The following is an 11332-nucleotide window of genomic DNA, read 5'->3' as shown; positions in this document are numbered from 1 at the left end:
CCTGGGCGCGCGCACGCGCAGCGGGTGGGTCATAGTGCGCCACGCCCCCGAGCGCGCGCGTGCGCAGCAGGCCGCAGCATTGGTTGGGACTTCTCTTTAGGTGTTCGGTTCGCGGCTGTGCTGCCTAAGATCCTGGACGGGAATGTCGCTTCGGCTGATGACAAATGGCCCGCGGCCAACTTGACCTAGGCACCTAGGGACTGTAGACGTATTTTAAAGTTTGCATTGTCAACGACACCAGTGGTTTGGGCGGGTCCTCGTGGTGAAGCGGCTCACGTAACTAAATATAGAGCCTACTTCTCGCTAGTTGAGGGTATCGGTACCACTAGATCCTCCGATGTTCCTCGGTGTTTTATATCCAATCTAGATGTGCTTCGAGACCTCTCGTGAACAAAGGAACTATTTGATACACATCTCATTGTTCCCCTCATAGACCTTTGTTTAATTTTGTTTGGTCACGGGGTTGGTAAATAGAGCCACCTCAGTTTTGATTTGCCTACAGTTGTGCGGGCCAGAAATTTGGACTCGACACTAGGGAGGCGTGAGTGTGCAGGATGAACCGGTTTCTGGATAGTGGGGCTGGAAGACGCCTGTTGGGCGTGTACCCAAATTATGCAAGAATAGCATAAGGCTGCTATGATTACGTTTCAAAGGCACGGATGGGCCGTTGTTAGCATTCCTTCTACGCTCGGCCCAACGGTTACCTAGCAACAGCCAGTTAGGCCTGGTTTGCTTTAATAGGGACTGTTTGGCCCCTCCTCGCTCTCTCAACTCTTCTCTCCCTGACCTCTCTTTCTCCCTCTCTTCCCTTCCCTCTTCCCCTCTCCACGTGTTCCCGGCTGGCCCCTCTTTCTTTCTCTCTTTCTCCTTTTCAACTCCCCTTCCCATGCCCCCAAATAAATTATTTTACATTATATCCGACGTATGGCTGGTACCTGGGGGTGCGGGGGTGGGGGGGGTGATGCCTTGGCATGGGTCGGCCGAGTCAACCCCTCCCACCTCGTCATCTCGCATAAAACATATCCCTGGCTTAAAAAAAAAAGCGCATAGGGTCAAAGGGAAAGGAAGCAGTTATCCTCAAAATCAAATTACAAGTGATGAGACAATTTTAAAGTGGGTGAATGGGGCTGGGGATTTAGCTCAGTGGTAGAGCGCTTACCTAGGAAGCACAAGGCCCTGGGTCCGGTCCCCAGCTCCGAAAAAAAGAACCAAAAAAAAAAAAAAAAAGTGGGCGAAAAGCTTAGACCTCAAAAGCCTTAGACCCCCTCCGTGTCTAGGATAGCATTCAGCTAAGATAATAAAGGATAAAGGTAACTTCAAAAATAGCTAATTCCCTGAGAGCTGCTTTGAGGGTTTGCTATTGAATGGCCACAATGGAGAACACAGAGCAATTTTTGAGCATGTAGCTGTCTTAGTCGGGGTTTCTATTCCTTTATAAATATCATGACCAAGAAGCACGCTGGGGAGGAAAGGGTTTACTCAGCTTACACTTCCACATTGCTGTTCATCACCAAAGGAAGTCAGGACTAGAACTCACATAGAGCAGGAAGCAGGAGCTGATGCAGAGGCCATGGAGGGAAGTTACTTACTGGCTTGCTTCCCCTTCCTTGCTCAGCTTGTTTTCTTAGAACCAAAGACCACCAGCCCAGGGATGACACCACCCACAAGGGGCTGGGTCCTCCTCCCCTTATCAGTCATTGAGAAAATGCGTTACTGCTGGATCTCAAAGAGGTATTTCTTCAAGGGAGGCTCCTCTCTCTGACAACTCCAGCTTGTGTCAAGTTGAAACAAAACCAGCCAGTACAAGCTCAAAGACCAAAGCTAGGGTCATTTCAGGTGAAAGGAAAGAATCTGATGGCTTCCCAACATAAAGGAGGAATTTTTCAAATGGAAAAGGTTAGTGCAAGTAAAAGATTTGTGAAATTCAAGGAGCACCGCTGTTTGCCCCATGTCAAAGTAAACACAATCCACAGAGATAGGGACACTTGGCCAAAAGTGCTGGAAACTGTCACTCGGGGAGGTAAATTTGGATCCAGGTAAGTTTTTAATGTCGATGAAGCAGAGCTTTATTGGAAGAGACTGCATGGAAAAAAGTCATTCAAAGATCCCTGGGGGCTGTTGCTTGAAGCAGATGCAACTAGGGATGTTACTGGTGTACCACTGGGAAACCTCCAAGACTTTGAAGGCATACTCAAAGCAAATTTGCTATGGTTTGATAAACAAAAAGTGCTTGGGCTGTCAGAGGCATCTTTTAGGAATGGATTAGATACATTTTTTTTTTTTTTTGAGCTGGGGACCGAACCCAGGGCCTTGCGCTTCCTAAGTAAGCGCTCTACCACTGAGCTAAATCCCCAGCCCCAGATACATTTTTTATTACCCTGCTGTTGAAAACTGTTGAAAGAACAGAGTGATCTCACTAAGCATTGCTCATCCTACATATGTACCTTATTATCCAGTAAATCTGAACAATTTTTCTCATAATCTAAAAGGATATCAAGGGCTGGAGAAATGACTCAGTATTTAAGAGCATTTGATGCTCTTCCAGAGAACCAAGTTCAGCTCCCAGAGCCCACATGCTGGCTCAGAAACATCTATAATATCCAGTTGTAGATCTGATGCTTTTTGTCTGGCCTCCAACAGCATTGGGATACATGTATGATGCAGGCAAGCACTTGCACATATAAAAATTTTAAAAAGTAGAATATCTTCATCACAACACAGCCATCTCAAGTCCATGGGCCACGGGGGAACTTCAGAACTGAAAACTTGAGAAGAACATGTGAAGGCGTCATAGAAGCAACAGATGGTGAAGAAGCAGCTATGATTGGGGAGATTGGGAGAAACCACAACATCACAGACATTGGACAGTATTACAGTAGGCTTCGAGAAGCTCAAACCAGCAGTAATGTGGAAAAGATTTGACAAGGGAGTCTATAGACCCTGAGTTTTTTCCAGGCATAATACTACACGACCCGAATGTGACCAATATTATATTCTTTGCTAAGGAGGTGGCATTGAGGGATGGAGAGATGGCTCAGCCGTTAAAGGCTAGGCTCACAACCTAAAATATAAGGATGTGTGGCATTCATTGGAAGTGGTTCCAAGGCTGATGGGGACCAGTTGCTGCAGTTCCATGAAGATCTCTCAAAGGACAAGCTGGTGGCACTGGAGTGGGAGATGGTGGCAGGGAATACAGCAGAGATTTTTCCACCACCCGTGCTTGCTGGCTACAGAACAGCTGCTAGAAGAAGTCTTTGCCCCCCCCCCTTTTTTTTTGGAGCTGAGGACCAAACCCAGGGCCTTGTGCTTGCTAGGCAAGCGCTCTACCATTGAGCTAAATCCCCAACCCCCCCCCCTTTTTTTAAGGAAAGAAATGCTTGTCTTTATCTGTTTATTTTGTATAAACTTTCAGCAAATACTACAGGGAAAAATGTTTGAAACCAAGCGAGTTTGCCTTACTCTATGGTAGAGCTAGGCAGCGATACTAAGGTATCAAATGCTTTAAGCAGGGGGAAGGCCAATAGAACACTTCAGTTACATTGTAACTGTACCCGAAGAGTAGTTGCCTTTTAACAGGGAAAAGCCATCACAGCTTACAGCTTCTTACCCATAACAGCCCTCATGATGAATAAAAACTGAAGGTCCCAAGAACAACCAAGGAACAAATTGTTCTAGGAGCTGTAAGAGGAAAAGCAGCGGCCAAAGCAACTATCTTCAGATGTCTTCAGTGTGTAACCAAAACTTAAGGTAAAGCCAAAAGGAAAGTGACCACAGTTAGGTGAGAGGCAGCTATGACTCTCCACCTCCAGGTGTTTAACATCCTGGAAACCTTGCTGCTGCTGCTGCTGCTGCTGCTGCTGCTGCTGCTGCTGCTGCTGCTGCTGCTGCTGCTGCTGCTGCTGCTTCCGTGTTTGTTACCTAAGAGCAGCGTTCTCAACATGTAGGTTGCAATCCCTTTATGAGTTAAATGACCCTTTCATTTATGAAATAGCAACAAAAATAATTTTATGGCTGAGATGCCACCACAACATGAATAGTTGCATCCTTAGGAAGGTTGGGAACCACTGTGTAAGAGTATCATGCTTTTTGGCATTAAAATGTATTAAAAGGGGCTGGAGAGATGGCTTAGAGGTTAAGAGCACTGACTGCTCTTCCAGAGGTCTTGAGTTCAATTCCCAGCAATCACATGGTGGTTCACAACCATCTGTAAAGAGATCCGATGCTCTCTTCTACTGTGTCTGAAGACAGCAATGTTGTATTCATATAAATAAAATAAATCTTTTTTTTTCTTCTTTTTCTTTTTTTTTTGGAGCTGGGGACCAAACCCAGGGCCTTGCACTTGCTAGGCAAACACTCTACCACTGAGCTAAATCCCCAACCCAAAATAAATCTTTAAAAAAATGTATTAAAAGTTGGAAGGATAGCTCAGTTGGTAAAACACTTGCTATGCAAGCATAAGGTTTAGAATGTAATACCCAGGAACTCAGTGGATAAGGGAGAGGCAGGGCTGAAGAGATAGTTCACGAATAAGAGCACTTACTCTTGCAGAGGACCTGAGTCCAGTGAGCACCCACATGGTGGCTCACAATCTTCTGTAACTCCAGGTCCAGGAGATCTAATACCTTCTGATCTCTGAGGGTAACAGACACACACCTGTGGTGCATATGTGGTGCACATCACTACATATGTGCAAAACACCCATAGAGTTTTTTTTAAGATGTATTTATTCTGTACAATGTTCTGCCTGCATGTCAGAAGAGGGTGCCAAGATCACATTACAGATGGTTGTGAGCCACCATGTGGTTGCTGGGAATTAAACTCAGAACTCAGTGTGTTCAACCTCTGAGCCATCTCTCCAGTCCACCCGTACAGTTTTTCAAAGGCAGCTATGACACTCACTCATAATGCCATCAGGGAGGAAGTATAGATAGGCAGATCCCAAGGACCAGTAGCCAACCAGCCCATCCTACCTATTAGGCTCCAACCCAGTGAGAGACCTGGTGCCCCCCTCCCAAATGAGATGAGTGGGTGCGGTGGTAAACACATTTAGTCCCAGTGCTTGTGAGGCAGAAACAAATGGGTCTTTGTGATTTGAGACTAGCCTGTCTACATGGCAGATTCCAAGCCATCCAAGGCTACGTTGGCAGCTCCAGGAATCCCTTCAGTGTTTATTCTGTCTAGTGGTGATATCATTCCTTTCAGAGTAAAACGACTTAGTCAAGACCAAATGTTGAAGAGACTTTATGATTTATGTCATTGTTATCAAGTTGTTCATGATATCAAAAACGAAATTTGTGAGAGCTGGAGAGCTGGCTCAGCCATTAAGAGCTCTGGCCAGGGACCTACATGGCAGCTCACAAATATTAGTAACCACAGTTCCATGGGACCTGATGCCCAGTTCTTTTCTTTTTTTTTTTTTTTTTTGGTTCTTTTTTTTCGGAGCTGGGGACCGAACCCAGGGCCTTGTGCTTCCTAGGTAAGCGCTCTACCACTGAGCTAAATCCCCAGCCCCCATGCCCTCTTCTGATGTCTGTGGGCACCAGGCACACACATGGTGCACATACATACATACATACATACATACATACATACATGCAGGCAAAATACTCATACATAGAGTTTAAAAGTGTAATTTTAAAAAGCTTGCCAAGTATGGTGATGCACACCTTTAATCCCAGCACTCAGGAAGCAAAGACAGGTGGATCTCTGAGGTGGGGGCCAGCCTGGTCTACCTAGAAAGTTCTGGACAGGCAGGCCTATGTAATGAGACTCTGTCTTAAAAACAAATTGTGCCAGAACTTAGTAAAAATGACATACCTCCCCACAAAAGCTGGGCAGTGGTGGCACATGCCTTTAATCCCAGCACTGGGCAGGCAGAGGCTGTCAGATCTGAGTTTGAGGTGAGCCTGGTTGGTGTTCACAGTGAGTCTCAGGATAGCCAGGGCTACCCAGAGAAATCATGTATTAAAAAACAAAACAAGAAATATTACAAAACAAAAAGCATACAGTATTAGTATTGTAGTAGATATAACTATTCACTCAAATGAGTTAAAGATGTATCTTTAGTAGGGAATCCAATTCATCGATACAATGTTTCCAATCATAACATAAAATGATAGCCACCTCTGAATAGTAGCAAGACCAAGTTAAGGCCCGCTATTCAATCGGTTTGCAAACATTGACTAAGCTGTCCTGAGAAGAACAAAACTATGTAGCCTTGCTTTTCAATTCGGTACGGGAACTTGAAAACTGATTCAAGATTTCTGGGAAAACAGTATTTTTCATGTTTACAACTCCATTTTGAGTTGACCTGAACATGTTACTTGCCCGTTTTGGGTTTTGTTTTTTTTTTTTTTCTTTCTTTGCTTTTATTCTGTATTACTCTTTGTGTAGAGGAGTGCAGAGGCTGGAGAACTCATGGGAGTTAGTTCTCTCCTACCGTTCGGAAGGATGGAACTCAGATGGTCAGGCTTGGCAGAAAGAACCCTTACCCACTGAGCCATCTTGCCAATCCAGTTCCTTTCCAATGTTCAGATAAAACTCTAAGAAAAAATCCCCTAGCTTCACAGTCGTGACTTATTTACACTGTTGCTTCTGGTGTTTGTGAGCAACATTTTTCAAGGGTGAAACAGGAAAATTAGAACCCAAACATCTGATATGTCAGAACTCACAAAATTGCAACTAGTTCCGCCAAACCAGACATTTCACATTTATTATTTATTTATTTACCACAGCAGGGGGTGGGTGCGCACTGTGCCTTGGCATGCAGTGGCAGTCAGATGACAATGGTCAGGAGTCAGCTCTCTCTTTCCAACATGTCGGCCCCCAGGGACTGAAGGCAGGGCACCAGTCTTGGCAGCATCTCATTGACACTCAAGTCAAAATTTGATGAATTGTTTATCAAGTGTGATGTGAACAGTCTATCTAGTTTCATGTTTTTCACCTTTCTTTTGTCAGTGATCACAAATTCCGGACCTGCTCAACAGTTTTAAGAAAGTAACTTTAATTTTTTAAAAGTTTATTTTTGGGGCTGGGGATTTAGCTCAGTGGTAGAGCGCTTACCTAGGAAGCGCAAGGCCCTGGGTTCGGTCCCCAGCTCCGAAAAAAAGAACCAAAAAAAAAAAAAAGTTTATTTTTAATGATGGTTTCAAAAAAGCTTTAACCTCTTTTGTAGCCCACCACCCACCAGAGGTAGTGGGAAAGAAAGGATATGGGGAAAGTGGACCTGTTGAGAAAGGTTCTTTGGAGCAACTCTTATCTGTGTTGTCTGGAAACTGGTAGTTTAGTTCACAGGTTAACAGCGGCAGCTCAATCTACTCCTAAACACATTACAGAGACACCGGCAGTCTAGTTTGGTAGAGTCAGGATAGCAAACACAAATCAGCAGCAGTGGTGACATGACTTAGCAGAGACAGCCAGGCCTTAGCCTTGGTACACGTCAGCAGGAGGGAACAGGGAGGACCAGCAGGAAAAGTTCTTAGCTGGGTCTCTCTCAGCAAAGGAATGATCAGCGAAGGCAAGAGACCAACAAGCCTTGCCAGCCAGTTCTAAAAGCAAGCCAATCTCAGCTTCCTGTCTGTGGAGTCCTATTTATACCCACCAAACACCACATCCTTCAAGGATCTTGCCTCAGCGCCTTCGTCTGTCTCAGCTGACATCACTCTGCCAATCAGCCTGAGTCCAAGGAAGCCACAAGAAGCTGCAGCAGACCACCAGAAGTTTTCTAGTGTGTCTCTATAGACTCCTGACAAATGCAGCACAACTACACAATGTAACACAATACATGCGTGTTGTTATCGAAAAAAATCCTTCATCACATGTCCTTTCACCTGCTTGCTTTAGCAGAACCTCCTTTCACCTGTGTCTGCTTCAGCAAAACATTCCTCCAAAGTCTGCCCCTTCACCTATGTCCGCTTCAGGAAAACACTTCCTTCAATATGTTTGCCCCAGCAAAACACCACCCAAAACAACTGACTTTCCAAAGAACCCTTAAGTTTCTACTTCATACCTTTTTCTTAAAGGGCACAGCATTTCACTAGTTATTGTATATTTAATAATTAATATGTGATCCAAGGCAGCTCTTTATCCGGTGTGACCCTGAGAAGGCAAAAGGTTAAATACTCCTGTACTGAAACATCAACTCATAAAAGCAGACAGAATGAGTCACCATTTCACAATTATACCCGAGTTAAGCAAAAATTGTCAGTGGCTGCTAGAATTGGCAGAAGTTACAGCACAAACCAGATAGTTCCATAGTCTCAGAGTCCCTCTACTCTGGATACTAACAACAAAAAGACACATAGTAATCTTTTTTTTTTTTTTTTTTTTTTTTTTTTTACTTTTTTTTCGGAGCTGGGGACCGAACCCAGGGCCTTGGCGCTTAGCTAGGCAAGTGCTCTACCACTGAGCCAAATTCCCATCCCCAACACATAGTAATCTTAATGGAGGAAACCTCCAAACGCACCTGTTACATTTGAATATGAAATGTCCCCCACATGTTCATAGGTTCAGGCCTCATGTAGGGAAGCTGCTTTTCAAAGTGGTGGGAAGTTTAGGAACTAGAGCCTAGCAGGAGGAAGTAGGTTGTGGAGGGCATGCTTTTGAAAGCATTATGTGGTTCCGGTCCTTTGCTCTCTGCCATGAGATAAAGTATTCGCCAATCATAGTGCTTTCCTCCTCTACCCCCCACCCCCACCACAGGCCCAGAATCAATGGAACCAAGGACTACTGGTCAAATCTGTCGAAACCACGAGCCTAAACATATCTTGCCTTTTAAGTTCTTTTTTTTTTTTCCTCCCCAAGACAGAGTCTCACTAAGAAGCCTTGAGCCAACTGGAACTTTTATATAGACCAGGCTAGCCTTGAATTCAGAGATCTGCCTGCCTCTGCCTCCCAAGTGTTGAGATTAAAAGCATGCACCACCACACCTGGCCAGAGTTGTTCTCTCAAGTGTTTGGTATAGCAATGAGAAAGTAACTGGAGGCCAGCTAAGGCGTCTTAGCTACCTTCTGTGGCTGGGATAAAATGCCAAGACCCAGGCTTCTTTTTCATTTTTTTATTGGCTATTTATCTACATTTCAAATGTTATCCCCCTTCCCGGTTTCCCGTCCGGAAACCCCCTATCCCATCCCCCCACTCCCTGCCTCCATGTAGGTGCTCCCTCCGCCCACTCCCTCCTGCCTCCCAGCCCTGGCATTCCCCTACACTGGGGCATCGAGCCTTCACAGGACCAAGGGCCTCTCCTCCCACTGATGCCCGACAAGGCCATCCTCTGCTACATATGCGGCTGGAGCTATGGGTTGCCCCAAGTGTACTCTTTGACTAGTTAGACATTTAAATGGGGGTTTGCTTACGGTTTCAGAGGGTGAGACCATGGCCGTCATGGCAGCAAGTGGGGAAGGAGGCAAGCATGGCTCTGGAGCAGGAGTTTAGAGCTTATATTCTGATCCCCAGGCAGGAGGCAGAAAGAGAAAAACTGGACCTGGCCTGGGCTTTTTAAACCTCAAAGCCCACTGCCAGTGACACACCTCCGCTAACAGGGTCACACCTCCACTAACAAGGCCACACCTCCACTAACAAGGCCACACCTCCACTAACAAGGCCACACCTCCACTAACAAGGCCACACCTCCATTAACAAGGCCACACCTCCACTAACAAGGCCACACCTCTGCTAACAGAGACACACCTCCTAATCCTTCTCAAACAGTTGCATCAATTTGTCAACCATTCAAACATTTGAGCCTATGCTACAGGGTCACTCTCATTCAAAGCACCACACGAGGTCTTCAGCAATGGAACATATCACCATGACACCTTCAGGTCATAGTGAGAACACACATCACAACTGTGCGATTCCTGCCCGATATCCAAAGCTGGAAACTAACAGGAGACAAACGCAAACTGGAGATAGTCATCAAAAATAGGGGTGGGGTTGTAGCTTTGTGGTAAAACACCTGCCTGGCATGTGCAAAACCCCTGGTTCCATCTACACACACATACACACCTACATTGTTCAAATAGGCTAGTGTTTTGCTTTAAAGCCTAAAGATACTTGGCAGCTGAGTGTAATGGAGGTGCCTGCCAGTAACAAAGGCAGCTTTGGTTTTTTGTTTGTTTGTTTGTTTCTGTCTTGACGGGGTTTCATACGCTCTAAGCTGCTAGCAGACTCTCTATGTACCCAGAGCTGACTTTGAACTCCTGATGTTACTGCCTCCATCTTCGGGGAGTGTTAGATTACAGCCATGTGCTATCATGTCCTGTTTATGCAGGCTGGAGATCAAAACCATGTCCCATACATGCTATACAAGCTCTTTACCAGCTGAGCTGCATCTGCATCCTGGGTGTCCTGGAACTCACCGTGCAGGCCATAGCTGGCCCCAAATTCACATAGATTCACCTGCCTCTGCCTCCTGAGAGCTGGAATTAAAGGCATGCACCATTACACCCAGCTCTGTGAATAAGATCTTTTTTAAAACGTCATTTATTGGGGTTGGGGATTTAGCTCAGTGGTAGAGCACTTGCCTAGCAAGCGCAAGGCCCTGGGTTCGGTCCCCAGCTCCGAAAAAAAGAAAAGAAAAAAAAATGTCATTTATTTAATGGATATGAGTATAGTGTCGCTGTCTTCAGACACACCAGAAGAGGGCATCAGATCCCATTACAGATGGTCGTGAGCCACCATGTGGTTGCTGGGAATTGAACTCAGGACCTCTGGAAGAGCAGTCAGTGCTCTTAACCACTGAGCCGTCTCTCCAGCCCATGTAAATAAAATCTTAATGTCAATGTTAATTTCCTCTGATGATTGAATTAAGGCCATGAAAAGAAGCATTTATTTGGTTTTTTCAACATAGGAGTCCACTGTATAACCCTGGCTGTCCTGAAACTCACTTTGTAGACTAGGCTGACCTCAAACTCAGAAATCCACCTTCCTCTGCCTCCCAAGTGCTGGGCTAGAACTAAAAGCATGCACCATTGCACCTGGCCAGAAAGAAATGGTTTTTCTCCCCCCCCCCCCCCCCCCCGAGCTGGGGACCGAACCCAGGGCCTTGAGCTTGCTAGGCAAGCACTCTACCACTGAGCTAAATCCCCAGCCCCAGAAAGAAATATTTTTAACCTCATCTATTTTCTTATTTTATGTGTGTGAGCATTTTGCTGGCACATATGTATGTGCGCCCCATCCGTGCCTGGTGCCTACGGAAGCTTGAAGAGGGCATCAGAACTAAAGGGAGTAGAGTTAAAATGTTTTTGAGCTGCCATGTAGCTGCTGGGAATTGATCCAGGTCCTCTGCAAGAGCAACAAGTGCTCTTAACTGCTGAGCCAGCTCTCCAGCCTC

This window comes from Rattus norvegicus, chromosome 19 (assembly GCF_036323735.1).
Source record: "Rattus norvegicus strain BN/NHsdMcwi chromosome 19, GRCr8, whole genome shotgun sequence".
NCBI lineage: Eukaryota > Metazoa > Chordata > Mammalia > Rodentia > Muridae > Rattus > Rattus norvegicus.
The sequence above is the reverse complement of the archived record's forward strand: the minus strand, read 5'-3'. Positions refer to the sequence as shown.